We start from the raw sequence: 16680 nt of genomic DNA on the forward strand, positions 1-16680 counted from the left end.
TCTACCAAGAAATGTGAGTGTTCATTCAAACTGCTGATTTTTGCTATTTTGGGCCCTATTGAATGATGAATGTTTTGAAGTTTCTCCAAAAGTAAAGTAGTTGCAAACTCACACTTTTATAAACTTGTTTGGGCTAATGAGAGGAGTAGAAAAACATCAAAAATTTCAATCCTGCACGATTTTACCAAGAAATGTGAGTGTTCATTCAAACCGCTGGTTTTTGCTATTGGTCCCTATTGAATAATGAATGTTTTTTAGTTTCTCCAGAAGTAAAGTAGTTGCAAACTCATCTTTTAAGAAACTTGTTTGGGCTCATGAGAAGAGTAGAAAAACATCAAAAAATTCAATCCTGCAAGATTCTACCAAGAAATGTGAGTGTTCATTCAAACCGCTGATTTTTGCTATTTTGGGCCCTATTGAATGATGAATGTTTTGAAGTTTCTCCAAAAGTAAAGTAGTTGCAAACTCATCCTTTTAAATATTTGTTTGGGCTCATGAGAGGAGTAGAAAAACATCAAAAATTTCAATCCTGCACGATTCTACCAAGAAATGTGAGTGTTCATTCAAACCGCTGATTTTTGCTATTTTGGGCCCTATTGAATGATGAATGTTTTGAAGTTTCTCCAAAATAAAAGTAGTTGGAAACTCATCCTTTTAGAAACTTGTTTGGGCTCATGAGAGGAGTAGAAAAACATCAAAAATTTCAATCCTGCACGATTCTACTCAGAAATGTGTGTTCATTCAAACCGCTGGTTTTTGCTATTTTGGGCCCTACTGAATAATGAATGTTTTGAAGTTTCTCCAAAAGTAAAGTAGTTGCAAACTCATCCTTTTAGAAACTTGTTTGGGCTGTTGAATGGAATAGAAAAACATCAAAAATTTCAATCCTGCACGATTCTACCAAGAAATGTGAGTGTTCATTCAAACCGCTGGTTTTTGCTATTTTGGGCCCTATTGAATAATGAATGTTTTGAAGTTTCTTCAAAAGTAAAGTAGTTGCAAACTCACACTTTTATAAACTTGTTTGGGCTAATGAGAGGAGTAGAAAAACATCAAAAATTTCAATCCTGCACGATTTTACCAAGAAATGTGAGTGTTCATTCAAACCGCTGGTTTTTGCTATTGGTCCCTATTGAATAATGAATGTTTTGAAGTTTCTCCAGAAGTAAAGCAGTTGCAAACTCATCCTTTAAGAAACTTGTTTGGGCTCATGAGAGGAGTAGAAAAGCATCAAAAATTTCAATCCTGCAAGATTCTACCAAGAAATGTGAGTGTTCATTCAAACCTCTGGTTTTTGCTATTTTGGGCCCTATTGAATGATGAATGTTTTGAAGTTTCTCCAAAAGTAAAGTAGTTGCAAACACTTCATTTTAGAAACTTGTTTGGGCTCATGAGAGTAGTAGAAAAACATCAAAAATTTCAATCCTGCACGATTCTACCAAGAAATGTGAGTGCTCATTCAAACCGCTGGTGTTTGCTATAGGTCCCTATTGAATAATGAATGTTTTGAAGTTTCTCCTGAAGTAAAGTAGTTGCAAACTCATCTTTAAGAAACTTGTTTGGGCTCATGAGAGGAGTAGAAAAACATCAAAAATTTCAATCCTGCAAGATTCTACCAAGAAATGTGAGTGTTCATACAAACCGCTGATTTTTGCTATTTTGGGCCCTATTGAATGATGAATGTTTTGAAGTTTCTCCAAAAGTAAAGTAGTTGCAAACTGATCCTTTTATAAACTTGTTTGGGCTCATGAGAGGAGTAGAAAAACATCAAAAATTATAATCCTGCACGATTCTACCAAGAAATGTGTGTTCATTCAAACCGCTGGTTTTTGCTATTTTGGGCCCTACTGAATAATGAATGTTTTGAAGTTTCTCCAAAAGTAAAGTAGTTGCAAACTCATCCTTTTAGAAACTTGTTTGGGCTGTTGAGTGGAGTAGAAAAACATCAAAACTTTCAATCCTGCACGATTCTACCAAGAAATGTGAGTGTTCATTCAAACCGCTGGTTTTTGCTATTTTGGGCACTATTGAATAATGAATGTTTTGAAGTTTCTCCAAAAGTAAAGTAGTTGCAAACTCACACTTTTATAAACTTGTTTGGGCTAATGAGAGGAGTAGAAAAACATCAAAAATTTCAATCCTGCATGATTTTACCAAGAAATGTGAGTGTTCATTCAAACCGCTGGTTTTTGCTATTGGTCCCTACTGAATAATGAATGTTTTTTAGTTTCTCCAGAAGTAAAGTAGTTGCAAACTCATCCTTTAAGAAACTTGTTTGGGCTCATGAGAGGAGTAGAAAAACATCAAAAATTTCAATCCTGCAAGATTCTACCAAGAAATGTGAGTGTTCATTCAAACCGCTGATTTTTGCTATTTTGGGCCCTATTGAATGATGAATGTTTGAAGTTTCTCCAAAAGTAAAGTAGTTGCAAACTCACACTTTTATAAACTTGTTTGGGCTAATGAGAGGAGTAGAAAAACATCAAAAATTTCAATCCTGCACGATTTTACCAAGAAATGTGAGTGTTCATTCAAACCGCTGGTTTTTGCTATTGGTCCCTATTGAATAATGAATGTTTTTTAGTTTCTCCAGAAGTAAAGTAGTTGCAAACTCATCTTTTAAGAAACTTGTTTGGGCTCATGAGAGGAGTAGAAAAACATCAAAAAATTCAATCCTGCAAGATTCTACCAAGAAATGTGAGTGTTCATTCAAACCGCTGATTTTTGCTATTTTGGGCCCTATTGAATGATGAATGTTTTGAAGTTTCTCCAAAAGTAAAGTAGTTGCAAACTCATCCTTTTAGATATTTGTTTGGGCTCATGAGAGGAGTAGAAAAACATCAAAAATTTCAATCCTGCACGATTCTACCAAGAAATGTGAGTGTTCATTCAAACCGCTGATTTTTGCTATTTTGGGCCCTATTGAATGATGAATGTTTTGAAGTTTCTCCAAAATTAAAGTAGTTGGAAACTCATCCTTTTAGAAACTTGTTTGGGCTCATGAGAGGAGTAGAAAAACATCAAAAATTTCAATCCTGCACGATTCTACCAAGAAATGTGTGTTCATTCAAACCGCTGGTTTTTGCTATTTTGGGCCCTACTGAATAATGAATGTTTTGAAGTTTCTCCAAAAGTAAAGTAGTTGCAAACTCATCCTTTTAGAAACTTGTTTGGGCTGTTGAGTGGAATAGAAAAACATCAAAAATTTCAATCCTGCACGATTCTACCAAGAAATGTGAGTGTTCATTCAAACCGCTGGTTTTTGCTATTTTGGGCCCTATTGAATAATGAATGTTTTGAAGTTTCTCCAGAAGTAAAGTAGTTGCAAACTCATCCTTTAAGAAACTTGTTTGGGCTAATGAGAGGAGTAGAAAAGCATCAAAAATTTCAATCCTGCCAGATTCTACCAAGAAATGTGAGTGTTCATTCAAACCTCTGGTTTTTGCTATTTTGGGCCCTATTGAATGATGAATGTTTTGAAGTTTCTCCAAAAGTAAAGTAGTTGCAAACACTTCATTTTAGAAACTTGTTTGGGCTCATGAGAGTAATAGAAAAACATCAAAAATTTCAATCCTGCACGATTCTACCAAGAAATGTGAGTGTTAATTCAAACCGCTGGTGTTTGCTATAGGTCCCTATTGAATAATGAATGTTTTGAAGTTTCTCCAGAAGTAAAGTAGTTGCAAACTCATCCTTTAAGAAACTTGTTTGGGCTCATGAGAGGAGTAGAAAAGCATCAAAAATTTCAATCCTGCAAGATTCTACCAAGAAATGTGAGTGTTCATTCAAACCTCTGGTTTTTGCTATTTTGGGCCCTATTGAATGATGAATGTTTTGAAGTTTCTCCAAAAGTAAAGTAGTTGCAAACACTTCATTTTAGAAACTTGTTTGGGCTCATGAGAGTAGTAGAAAAACATCAAAAATTTCAATCCTGCACGATTCTACCAAGAAATGTGAGTGTTCATTCAAACCGCTGGTGTTTGCTATAGGTCCCTATTGAATAATGAATGTTTTGAAGTTTCTCCTGAAGTAAAGTAGTTGCAAACTCATCCTTTAAGAAACTTGTTTGGGCTCATGAGAGGAGTAGAAAAACATCAAAAATTTCAATCCTGCAAGATTCTACCAAGAAATGTGAGTGTTCATACAAACCGCTGATTTTTGCTATTTTGGGCCCTATTGAATGATGAATGTTTTGAAGTTTCTCCAAAAGTAAAGTAGTTGCAAACTCATCCTTTTATAAACTTGTTTGGGCTCATGAGAGGAGTAGAAAAACATCAAAAATTTCAATCCTGCACGATTCTACCAAGAAATGTGTGTTCATTCAAACCGCTGGTTTTTGCTATTTTGGGCCCTACTGAATAATGAATGTTTTGAAGTTTCTCCAAAAGTAAAGTAGTTGCAAACTCATCCTTTTAGAAACTTGTTTGGGCTGTTGAGTGGAGTAGAAAAACATCAAAAATTTCAATCCTGCACGATTCTACCAAGAAATGTGAGTGTTCATTCAAACCGCTGGTTTTTGCTATTTTGGGCACTATTGAATAATGAATGTTTTGAAGTTTCTCCAAAAGTAAAGTAGTTGCAAACTCATCCTTTCAGAAACTTGTTTGGGCTCATGAGAGGAGTAGAAAAACATCAAAAATTTCAATCCTGCACGATTCTACCAAGAAATGTGAGTGTTCATTCAAACCGCTGGTTTTTGCTATTTTGGGCCCTATTGAATAATGAATGTTTTGAAGTTTCTCCAAAAGTAAAGTAGTTGCAAACTCATCCTTTCAGAAACTTGTTTGGGCTCATGAGAGGAGTAGAAAAACATCAAAAATTTCAATCCTGCACGATTCTACCAAGAAATGTGAGTGTTCATTCAAACCGCTGGTTTTTGCTATTTTGGGCCCTATTGAATAATGAATGTTTTGAAGTTTCTCCAAAAGTAAAGTAGTTGCAAACTCACACTTTTATAAACTTGTTTGGGCTAATGAGAGGAGTAGAAAAACATCAAAAATTTCAATCCTGCATGATTTTACCAAGAAATGTGAGTGTTCATTCAAACCGCTGGTTTTTGCTATTGGTCCCTACTGAATAATGAATGTTTTTTAGTTTCTCCAGAAGTAAAGTAGTTGCAAACTCATCCTTTAAGAAACTTGTTTGGGCTCATGAGAGGAGTAGAAAAACATCAAAAATTTCAATCCTGCAAGATTCTACCAAGAAATGTGAGTGTTCATTCAAACCGCTGATTTTTGCTATTTTGGGCCCTATTGAATGATGAATGTTTTGAAGTTTCTCCAAAAGTAAAGTAGTTGCAAACTCATCCTTTTAGATATTTGTTTGGGCTCATGAGAGGAGTAGAAAAACATCAAAAATTTCAATCCTGCACGATTCTACCAAGAAATGTGAGTGTTCATTCAAACCGCTGATTTTTGCTATTTTGGGCCCTATTGAATGATGAATGTTTTGAAGTTTCTCCAAAATTAAAGTAGTTGGAAACTCATCCTTTTAGAAACTTGTTTGGGCTCATGAGAGGAGTAGAAAAACATCAAAAATTTCAATCCTGCACGATTCTACCAAGAAATGTGTGTTCATTCAAACCGCTGGTTTTTGCTATTTTGGGCCCTACTGAATAATGAATGTTTTGAAGTTTCTCCAAAAGTAAAGTAGTTGCAAACTCATCCTTTTAGAAACTTGTTTGGGCTGTTGAGTGGAATAGAAAAACATCAAAAATTTCAATCCTGCACGATTCTACCAAGAAATGTGAGTGTTCATTCAAACCGCTGGTTTTTGCTATTTTGGGCCCTATTGAATAATGAATGTTTTGAAGTTTCTCCAGAAGTAAAGTAGTTGCAAACTCATCCTTTAAGAAACTTGTTTGGGCTAATGAGAGGAGTAGAAAAGCATCAAAAATTTCAATCCTGCAAGATTCTACCAAGAAATGTGAGTGTTCATTCAAACCTCTGGTTTTTGCTATTTTGGGCCCTATTGAATGATGAATGTTTTGAAGTTTCTCCAAAAGTAAAGTAGTTGCAAACACTTCATTTTAGAAACTTGTTTGGGCTCATGAGAGTAATAGAAAAACATCAAAAATTTCAATCCTGCACGATTCTACCAAGAAATGTGAGTGTTAATTCAAACCGCTGGTGTTTGCTATAGGTCCCTATTGAATAATGAATGTTTTGAAGTTTCTCCAGAAGTAAAGTAGTTGCAAACTCATCCTTTAAGAAACTTGTTTGGGCTCATGAGAGGAGTAGAAAAGCATCAAAAATTTCAATCCTGCAAGATTCTACCAAGAAATGTGAGTGTTCATTCAAACCTCTGGTTTTTGCTATTTTGGGCCCTATTGAATGATGAATGTTTTGAAGTTTCTCCAAAAGTAAAGTAGTTGCAAACACTTCATTTTAGAAACTTGTTTGGGCTCATGAGAGTAGTAGAAAAACATCAAAAATTTCAATCCTGCACGATTCTACCAAGAAATGTGAGTGTTCATTCAAACCGCTGGTGTTTGCTATAGGTCCCTATTGAATAATGAATGTTTTGAAGTTTCTCCTGAAGTAAAGTAGTTGCAAACTCATCCTTTAAGAAACTTGTTTGGGCTCATGAGAGGAGTAGAAAAACATCAAAAATTTCAATCCTGCAAGATTCTACCAAGAAATGTGAGTGTTCATACAAACCGCTGATTTTTGCTATTTTGGGCCCTATTGAATGATGAATGTTTTGAAGTTTCTCCAAAAGTAAAGTAGTTGCAAACTCATCCTTTTATAAACTTGTTTGGGCTCATGAGAGGAGTAGAAAAACATCAAAAATTTCAATCCTGCACGATTCTACCAAGAAATGTGTGTTCATTCAAACCGCTGGTTTTTGCTATTTTGGGCCCTACTGAATAATGAATGTTTTGAAGTTTCTCCAAAAGTAAAGTAGTTGCAAACTCATCCTTTTAGAAACTTGTTTGGGCTGTTGAGTGGAGTAGAAAAACATCAAAAATTTCAATCCTGCACGATTCTACCAAGAAATGTGAGTGTTCATTCAAACCGCTGGTTTTTGCTATTTTGGGCACTATTGAATAATGAATGTTTTGAAGTTTCTCCAAAAGTAAAGTAGTTGCAAACTCATCCTTTCAGAAACTTGTTTGGGCTCATGAGAGGAGTAGAAAAACATCAAAAATTTCAATCCTGCACGATTCTACCAAGAAATGTGAGTGTTCATTCAAACCGCTGGTTTTTGCTATTTTGGGCCCTATTGAATAATGAATGTTTTGAAGTTTCTCCAAAAGTAAAGTAGTTGCAAACTCACACTTTTATAAACTTGTTTGGGCTAATGAGAGGAGTAGAAAAACATCAAAAATTTCTATCCTGCATGATTTTACCAAGAAATGTGAGTGTTCATTCAAACCGCTGGTTTTTGCTATTGGTCCCTACTGAATAATGAATGTTTTTTAGTTTCTCCAGAAGTAAAGTAGTTGCAAACTCATCCTTTAAGAAACTTGTTTGGGCTCATGAGAGGAGTAGAAAAACATCAAAAATTTCAATCCTGCAAGATTCTACCAAGAAATGTGAGTGTTCATTCAAACCGCTGATTTTTGCTATTTTGGGCCCTATTGAATGATGAATGTTTTGAAGTTTCTCCAAAAGTAAAGTAGTTGCAAACTCACACTTTTATAAACTTGTTTGGGCTAATGAGAGGAGTAGAAAAACATCAAAAATTTCAATCCTGCACGATTTTACCAAGAAATGTGAGTGTTCATTCAAACCGCTGGTTTTTGCTATTGGTCCCTATTGAATAATGAATGTTTTTTAGTTTCTCCAGAAGTAAAGTAGTTGCAAACTCATCTTTTAAGAAACTTGTTTGGGCTCATGAGAGGAGTAGAAAAACATCAAAAAATTCAATCCTGCAAGATTCTACCAAGAAATGTGAGTGTTCATTCAAACCGCTGATTTTTGCTATTTTGGGCCCTATTGAATGATGAATGTTTTGAAGTTTCTCCAAAAGTAAAGTAGTTGCAAACTCATCCTTTTAGATATTTGTTTGGGCTCATGAGAGGAGTAGAAAAACATCAAAAATTTCAATCCTGCACGAATCTACCAAGAAATGTGATTGTTCATTCAAACCGCTGATTTTTGCTATTTTGGGCCCTATTGAATGATGAATGTTTTGAAGTTTCTCCAAAATTAAAGTAGTTGGAAACTCATCCTTTTAGAAACTTGTTTGGGCTCATGAGAGGAGTAGAAAAACAGCAAAAATTTCAATCCTGCACGATTCTACCAAGAAATGTGTGTTCATTCAAACTGCTGGTTTTTGCTATTTTGGGCCCTACTGAAAAATGAATGTTTTGAAGTTTCTCCAAAAGTAGTTGCAAACTCATCCTTTTAGAAACTTGTTTGGGCTGTTGAGTGGAATAGAAAAACATCAAAAATTTCAATCCTGCAAGATTCTACCAAGAAATGTGAGTGTTCATTCAAACCGCTGATTTTTGCTATTTTGGGCCCTATTGAATGATGAATGTTTTGAAGTTTCTCCAAAAGTAAAGTAGTTGCAAACTCACACTTTTATAAACTTGTTTGGGCTAATGAGAGGAGTAGAAAAACATCAAAAATTTCAATCCTGCACGATTTTACCAAGAAATGTGAGTGTTCATTCAAACAGCTGGTTTTTGCTATTGGTCCCTATTGAATAATGAATGTTTTTTAATTTCTCCAGAAGTAAAGTAGTTGCAAACTCATCCTTTAAGAAACTTGTTTGGGCTCATGAGAGGAGTAGAAAAACATCAAAAAATTCAATCCTGCACGATTCTACCTAGAAATGTGTGTTCATTCAAACCGCTGGTTTTTGCTATTTTGGGCCCTACTGAATAATGAATGTTTTGAAGTTTCTCCAAAAGTAAAGTAGTTGCAAACTCATCCTTTTAGAAACTTGTTTGGGCTGTTGAGTGGAGTAGAAAAACATCAAAAATTTCAATCCTGCATGATTCTACCAAGAAATGTGAGTGTTCATTCAAACCGCTGTTTTTTGCTATTTTGGGCCCTATTGAATAATGAATGTTTTGAATTTTCTCCAAAAGTAAAGTAGATGCAAACTTATCCTTTTAGAAACTTGTTTGGGCTCATGAGAGGAGTAGAAAAACATCAAAAATTTCAATCCTGCACGATTCTACCAAGAAATGTGAGTGTTCATTCAAACCTCTGGTTTTTGCTATTTTGGGCCCTATTGAATAATGAATGTTTTGAAGTTTCTCCAAAAGTAAAGTAGTTGCAAACTCACACTTTTATAAACTTGTTTGGGCTAATGAGAGGAGTAGAAAAACATCAAAAATTTCAATCCTTCACGATTTTACCAAGAAAAGTGAGTGTTCATTCAAACCGCTGGTTTTTGCTATTGGTCCCTACTGAATAATGAATGTTTTTTAGTTTCTCCAGAAGTAAAGTAGTTGCAAACTCATCCTTTAAGAAACTTGTTTGGGCTCATGAGAGGAGTAGAAAAACATCAAAAATTTCAATCCTGCAAGATTCTACCAAGAAATGTGAGTGTTCATTCAAACTGCTGATTTTTGCTATTTTGGGCCCTATTGAATGATGAATGTTTTGAAGTTTCTCCAAAAGTAAAGTAGTTGCAAACTCACACTTTTATAAACTTGTTTGGGCTAATGAGAGGAGTAGAAAAACATCAAAAATTTCAATCCTGCACGATTTTACCAAGAAATGTGAGTGTTCATTCAAACCGCTGGTTTTTGCTATTGGTCCCTATTGAATAATGAATGTTTTTTAGTTTCTCCAGAAGTAAAGTAGTTGCAAACTCATCTTTTAAGAAACTTGTTTGGGCTCATGAGAAGAGTAGAAAAACATCAAAAAATTCAATCCTGCAAGATTCTACCAAGAAATGTGAGTGTTCATTCAAACCGCTGATTTTTGCTATTTTGGGCCCTATTGAATGATGAATGTTTTGAAGTTTCTCCAAAAGTAAAGTAGTTGCAAACTCATCCTTTTAGATATTTGTTTGGGCTCATGAGAGGAGTAGAAAAACATCAAAAATTTCAATCCTGCACGATTCTACCAAGAAATGTGAGTGTTCATTCAAACCGCTGATTTTTGCTATTTTGGGCTCTATTGAATGATGAATGTTTTGAAGTTTCTCCAAAAGTAAAGTAGTTGCAAACTCATCCTTTTAGATATTTGTTTGGGCTCATGAGAGGAGTAGAAAAACATCAAAAATTTCAATCCTGCACGAATCTACCAAGAAATGTGATTGTTCATTCAAACCGCTGATTTTTGCTATTTTGGGCCCTATTGAATGATGAATGTTTTGAAGTTTCTCCAAAATTAAAGTAGTTGGAAACTCATCCTTTTAGAAACTTGTTTGGGCTCATGAGAGGAGTAGAAAAACAGCAAAAATTTCAATCCTGCACGATTCTACCAAGAAATGTGTGTTCATTCAAACTGCTGGTTTTTGCTATTTTGGGCCCTACTGAATAATGAATGTTTTGAAGTTTCTCCAAAAGTAGTTGCAAACTCATCCTTTTAGAAACTTGTTTGGGCTGTTGAGTGGAATAGAAAAACATCAAAAATTTCAATCCTGCAAGATTCTACCAAGAAATGTGAGTGTTCATTCAAACCGCTGATTTTTGCTATTTTGGGCCCTATTGAATGATGAATGTTTTGAAGTTTCTCCAAAAGTAAAGTAGTTGCAAACTCACACTTTTATAAACTTGTTTGGGCTAATGAGAGGAGTAGAAAAACATCAAAAATTTCAATCCTGCACGATTTTACCAAGAAATGTGAGTGTTCATTCAAACAGCTGGTTTTTGCTATTGGTCCCTATTGAATAATGAATGTTTTTTAATTTCTCCAGAAGTAAAGTAGTTGCAAACTCATCCTTTAAGAAACTTGTTTGGGCTCATGAGAGGAGTAGAAAAACATCAAAAAATTCAATCCTGCACGATTCTACCTAGAAATGTGTGTTCATTCAAACCGCTGGTTTTTGCTATTTTGGGCCCTACTGAATAATGAATGTTTTGAAGTTTCTCCAAAAGTAAAGTAGTTGCAAACTCATCCTTTTAGAAACTTGTTTGGGCTGTTGAGTGGAGTAGAAAAACATCAAAAATTTCAATCCTGCATGATTCTACCAAGAAATGTGAGTGTTCATTCAAACCGCTGTTTTTTGCTATTTTGGGCCCTATTGAATAATGAATGTTTTGAATTTTCTCCAAAAGTAAAGTAGATGCAAACTTATCCTTTTAGAAACTTGTTTGGGCTCATGAGAGGAGTAGAAAAACATCAAAAATTTCAATCCTGCACGATTCTACCAAGAAATGTGAGTGTTCATTCAAACCTCTGGTTTTTGCTATTTTGGGCCCTATTGAATAATGAATGTTTTGAAGTTTCTCCAAAAGTAAAGTAGTTGCAAACTCACACTTTTATAAACTTGTTTGGGCTAATGAGAGGAGTAGAAAAACATCAAAAATTTCAATCCTGCACGATTTTACCAAGAAAAGTGAGTGTTCATTCAAACCGCTGGTTTTTGCTATTGGTCCCTACTGAATAATGAATGTTTTTTAGTTTCTCCAGAAGTAAAGTAGTTGCAAACTCATCCTTTAAGAAACTTGTTTGGGCTCATGAGAGGAGTAGAAAAACATCAAAAATTTCAATCCTGCAAGATTCTACCAAGAAATGTGAGTGTTCATTCAAACTGCTGATTTTTGCTATTTTGGGCCCTATTGAATGATGAATGTTTTGAAGTTTCTCCAAAAGTAAAGTAGTTGCAAACTCACACTTTTATAAACTTGTTTGGGCTAATGAGAGGAGTAGAAAAACATCAAAAATTTCAATCCTGCACGATTTTACCAAGAAATGTGAGTGTTCATTCAAACCGCTGGTTTTTGCTATTGGTCCCTATTGAATAATGAATGTTTTTTAGTTTCTCCAGAAGTAAAGTAGTTGCAAACTCATCTTTTAAGAAACTTGTTTGGGCTCATGAGAAGAGTAGAAAAACATCAAAAAATTCAATCCTGCAAGATTCTACCAAGAAATGTGAGTGTTCATTCAAACCGCTGATTTTTGCTATTTTGGGCCCTATTGAATGATGAATGTTTTGAAGTTTCTCCAAAAGTAAAGTAGTTGCAAACTCATCCTTTTAGATATTTGTTTGGGCTCATGAGAGGAGTAGAAAAACATCAAAAATTTCAATCCTGCACGATTCTACCAAGAAATGTGAGTGTTCATTCAAACCGCTGATTTTTGCTATTTTGGGCCCTATTGAATGATGAATGTTTTGAAGTTTCTCCAAAATAAAAGTAGTTGGAAACTCATCCTTTTAGAAACTTGTTTGGGCTCATGAGAGGAGTAGAAAAACATCAAAAATTTCAATCCTGCACGATTCTACTAAGAAATGTGTGTTCATTCAAACCGCTGGTTTTTGCTATTTTGGGCCCTACTGAATAATGAATGTTTTGAAGTTTCTCCAAAAGTAAAGTAGTTGCAAACTCATCCTTTTAGAAACTTGTTTGGGCTGTTGAATGGAATAGAAAAACATCAAAAATTTCAATCCTGCACGATTCTACCAAGAAATGTGAGTGTTCATTCAAACCGCTGGTTTTTGCTATTTTGGGCCCTATTGAATAATGAATGTTTTGAAGTTTCTTCAAAAGTAAAGTAGTTGCAAACTCACACTTTTATAAACTTGTTTGGGCTAATGAGAGGAGTAGAAAAACATCAAAAATTTCAATCCTGCACGATTTTACCAAGAAATGTGAGTGTTCATTCAAACCGCTGGTTTTTGCTATTGGTCCCTATTGAATAATGAATGTTTTGAAGTTTCTCCAGAAGTAAAGCAGTTGCAAACTCATCCTTTAAGAAACTTGTTTGGGCTCATGAGCGGAGTAGAAAAGCATCAAAAATTTCAATCCTGCAAGATTCTACCAAGAAATGTGAGTGTTCATTCAAACCTCTGGTTTTTGCTATTTTGGGCCCTATTGAATGATGAATGTTTTGAAGTTTCTCCAAAAGTAAAGTAGTTGCAAACACTTCATTTTAGAAACTTGTTTGGGCTCATGAGAGTAGTAGAAAAACATCAAAAATTTCAATCCTGCACGATTCTACCAAGAAATGTGAGTGCTCATTCAAACCGCTGGTGTTTGCTATAGGTCCCTATTGAATAATGAATGTTTTGAAGTTTCTCCTGAAGTAAAGTAGTTGCAAACTCATCCTTTAAGAAACTTGTTTGGGCTCATGAGAGGAGTAGAAAAACATCAAAAATTTCAATCCTGCAAGATTCTACCAAGAAATGTGAGTGTTCATACAAACCGCTGATTTTTGCTATTTTGGGCCCTATTGAATGATGAATGTTTTGAAGTTTCTCCAAAAGTAAAGTAGTTGCAAACTCATCCTTTTATAAACTTGTTTGGGCTCATGAGAGGAGTAGAAAAACATCAAAAATTATAATCCTGCACGATTCTACCAAGAAATGTGTGTTCATTCAAACCGCTGGTTTTTGCTATTTTGGGCCCTACTGAATAATGAATGTTTTGAAGTTTCTCCAAAAGTAAAGTAGTTGCAAACTCATCCTTTTAGAAACTTGTTTGGGCTGTTGAGTGGAGTAGAAAAACATCAAAACTTTCAATCCTGCACGATTCTACCAAGAAATGTGAGTGTTCATTCAAACCGCTGGTTTTTGCTATTTTGGGCACTATTGAATAATGAATGTTTTGAAGTTTCTCCAAAAGTAAAGTAGTTGCAAACTCATCCTTTCAGAAACTTGTTTGGGCTCATGAGAGGAGTAGAAAAACATCAAAAATTTCAATCCTGCACGATTCTACCAAGAAATGTGAGTGTTCATTCAAACCGCTGGTTTTTGCTATTTTGGGCCCTATTGAATAATGAATGTTTTGAAGTTTCTCCAAAAGTAAAGTAGTTGCAAACTCACACTTTTATAAACTTGTTTGGGCTAATGAGAGGAGTAGAAAAACATCAAAAATTTCAATCCTGCATGATTTTACCAAGAAATGTGAGTGTTCATTCAAACCGCTGGTTTTTGCTATTGGTCCCTACTGAATAATGAATGTTTTTTAGTTTCTCCAGAAGTAAAGTAGTTGCAAACTCATCCTTTAAGAAACTTGTTTGGGCTCATGAGAGGAGTAGAAAAACATCAAAAATTTCAATCCTGCAAGATTCTACCAAGAAATGTGAGTGTTCATTCAAACCGCTGATTTTTGCTATTTTGGGCCCTATTGAATGATGAATGTTTTGAAGTTTCTCCAAAAGTAAAGTAGTTGCAAACTCACACTTTTATAAACTTGTTTGGGCTAATGAGAGGAGTAGAAAAACATCAAAAATTTCAATCCTGCACGATTTTACCAAGAAATGTGAGTGTTCATTCAAACCGCTGGTTTTTGCTATTGGTCCCTATTGAATAATGAATGTTTTTTAGTTTCTCCAGAAGTAAAGTAGTTGCAAACTCATCTTTTAAGAAACTTGTTTGGGCTCATGAGAGGAGTAGAAAAACATCAAAAAATTCAATCCTGCAAGATTCTACCAAGAAATGTGAGTGTTCATTCAAACCGCTGATTTTTGCTATTTTGGGCCCTATTGAATGATGAATGTTTTGAAGTTTCTCCAAAAGTAAAGTAGTTGCAAACTCATCCTTTTAGATATTTGTTTGGGCTCATGAGAGGAGTAGAAAAACATCAAAAATTTCAATCCTGCACGATTCTACCAAGAAATGTGAGTGTTCATTCAAACCGCTGATTTTTGCTATTTTGGGCCCTATTGAATGATGAATGTTTTGAAGTTTCTCCAAAATTAAAGTAGTTGGAAACTCATCCTTTTAGAAACTTGTTTGGGCTCATGAGAGGAGTAGAAAAACATCAAAAATTTCAATCCTGCACGATTCTACCAAGAAATGTGTGTTCATTCAAACCGCTGGTTTTTGCTATTTTGGGCCCTACTGAATAATGAATGTTTTGAAGTTTCTCCAAAAGTAAAGTAGTTGCAAACTCATCCTTTTAGAAACTTGTTTGGGCTGTTGAGTGGAATAGAAAAACATCAAAAATTTCAATCCTGCACGATTCTACCAAGAAATGTGAGTGTTCATTCAAACCGCTGGTTTTTGCTATTTTGGGCCCTATTGAATAATGAATGTTTTGAAGTTTCTCCAGAAGTAAAGTAGTTGCAAACTCATCCTTTAAGAAACTTGTTTGGGCTCATGAGAGGAGTAGAAAAGCATCAAAAATTTCAATCCTGCAAGATTCTACCAAGAAATGTGAGTGTTCATTCAAACCTCTGGTTTTTGCTATTTTGGGCCCTATTGAATGATGAATGTTTTGAAGTTTCTCCAAAAGTAAAGTAGTTGCAAACACTTCATTTTAGAAACTTGTTTGGGCTCATGAGAGTAATAGAAAAACATCAAAAATTTCAATCCTGCACGATTCTACCAAGAAATGTGAGTGTTCATTCAAACCGCTGGTGTTTGCTATAGGTCCCTATTGAATAATGAATGTTTTGAAGTTTCTCCAGAAGTAAAGTAGTTGCAAACTCATCCTTTAAGAAACTTGTTTGGGCTCATGAGAGGAGTAGAAAAGCATCAAAAATTTCAATCCTGCAAGATTCTACCAAGAAATGTGAGTGTTCATTCAAACCTCTGGTTTTTGCTATTTTGGGCCCTATTGAATGATGAATGTTTTGAAGTTTCTCCAAAAGTAAAGTAGTTGCAAACACTTCATTTTAGAAACTTGTTTGGGCTCATGAGAGTAGTAGAAAAACATCAAAAATTTCAATCCTGCACGATTCTACCAAGAAATGTGAGTGTTCATTCAAACCGCTGGTGTTTGCTATAGGTCCCTATTGAATAATGAATGTTTTGAAGTTTCTCCTGAAGTAAAGTAGTTGCAAACTCATCCTTTAAGAAACTTGTTTGGGCTCATGAGAGGAGTAGAAAAACATCAAAAATTTCAATCCTGCAAGATTCTACCAAGAAATGTGAGTGTTCATACAAACCGCTGATTTTTGCTATTTTGGGCCCTATTGAATGATGAATGTTTTGAAGTTTCTCCAAAAGTAAAGTAGTTGCAAACTCATCCTTTTATAAACTTGTTTGGGCTCATGAGAGGAGTAGAAAAACATCAAAAATTTCAATCCTGCACGATTCTACCAAGAAATGTGTGTTCATTCAAACCGCTGGTTTTTGCTATTTTGGGCCCTACTGAATAATGAATGTTTTGAAGTTTCTCCAAAAGTAAAGTAGTTGCAAACTCATCCTTTTAGAAACTTGTTTGGGCTGTTGAGTGGAGTAGAAAAACATCAAAAATTTCAATCCTGCACGATTCTACCAAGAAATGTGAGTGTTCATTCAAACCGCTGGTTTTTGCTATTTTGGGCCCTATTGAATAATGAATGTTTTGAAGTTTCTCCAAAAGTAAAGTAGTTGCAAACTCACACTTTTATAAACTTGTTTGGGCTAATGAGAGGAGTAGAAAAACATCAAAAATTTCAATCCTGCATGATTTTACCAAGAAATGTGAGTGTTCATTCAAACCGCTGGTTTTTGCTATTGGTCCCTACTGAATAATGAATGTTTTTTAGTTTCTCCAGAAGTAAAGTAGTTGCAAACTCATCCTTTAAGAAACTTGTTTGGGCTCATGAGAGGAGTAGAAAAACATCAAAAATTTCAATCCTGCAAGATTCTACCAAGAAATGTGAGTGTTCATTCAAA

Source organism: Dendrobates tinctorius, unplaced genomic scaffold, assembly GCF_039654945.1.
Source record: "Dendrobates tinctorius isolate UK_male_01 unplaced genomic scaffold, ASM3965494v1 ptg000033l, whole genome shotgun sequence".
Taxonomy (NCBI): Eukaryota; Metazoa; Chordata; class Amphibia; order Anura; family Dendrobatidae; genus Dendrobates; species Dendrobates tinctorius.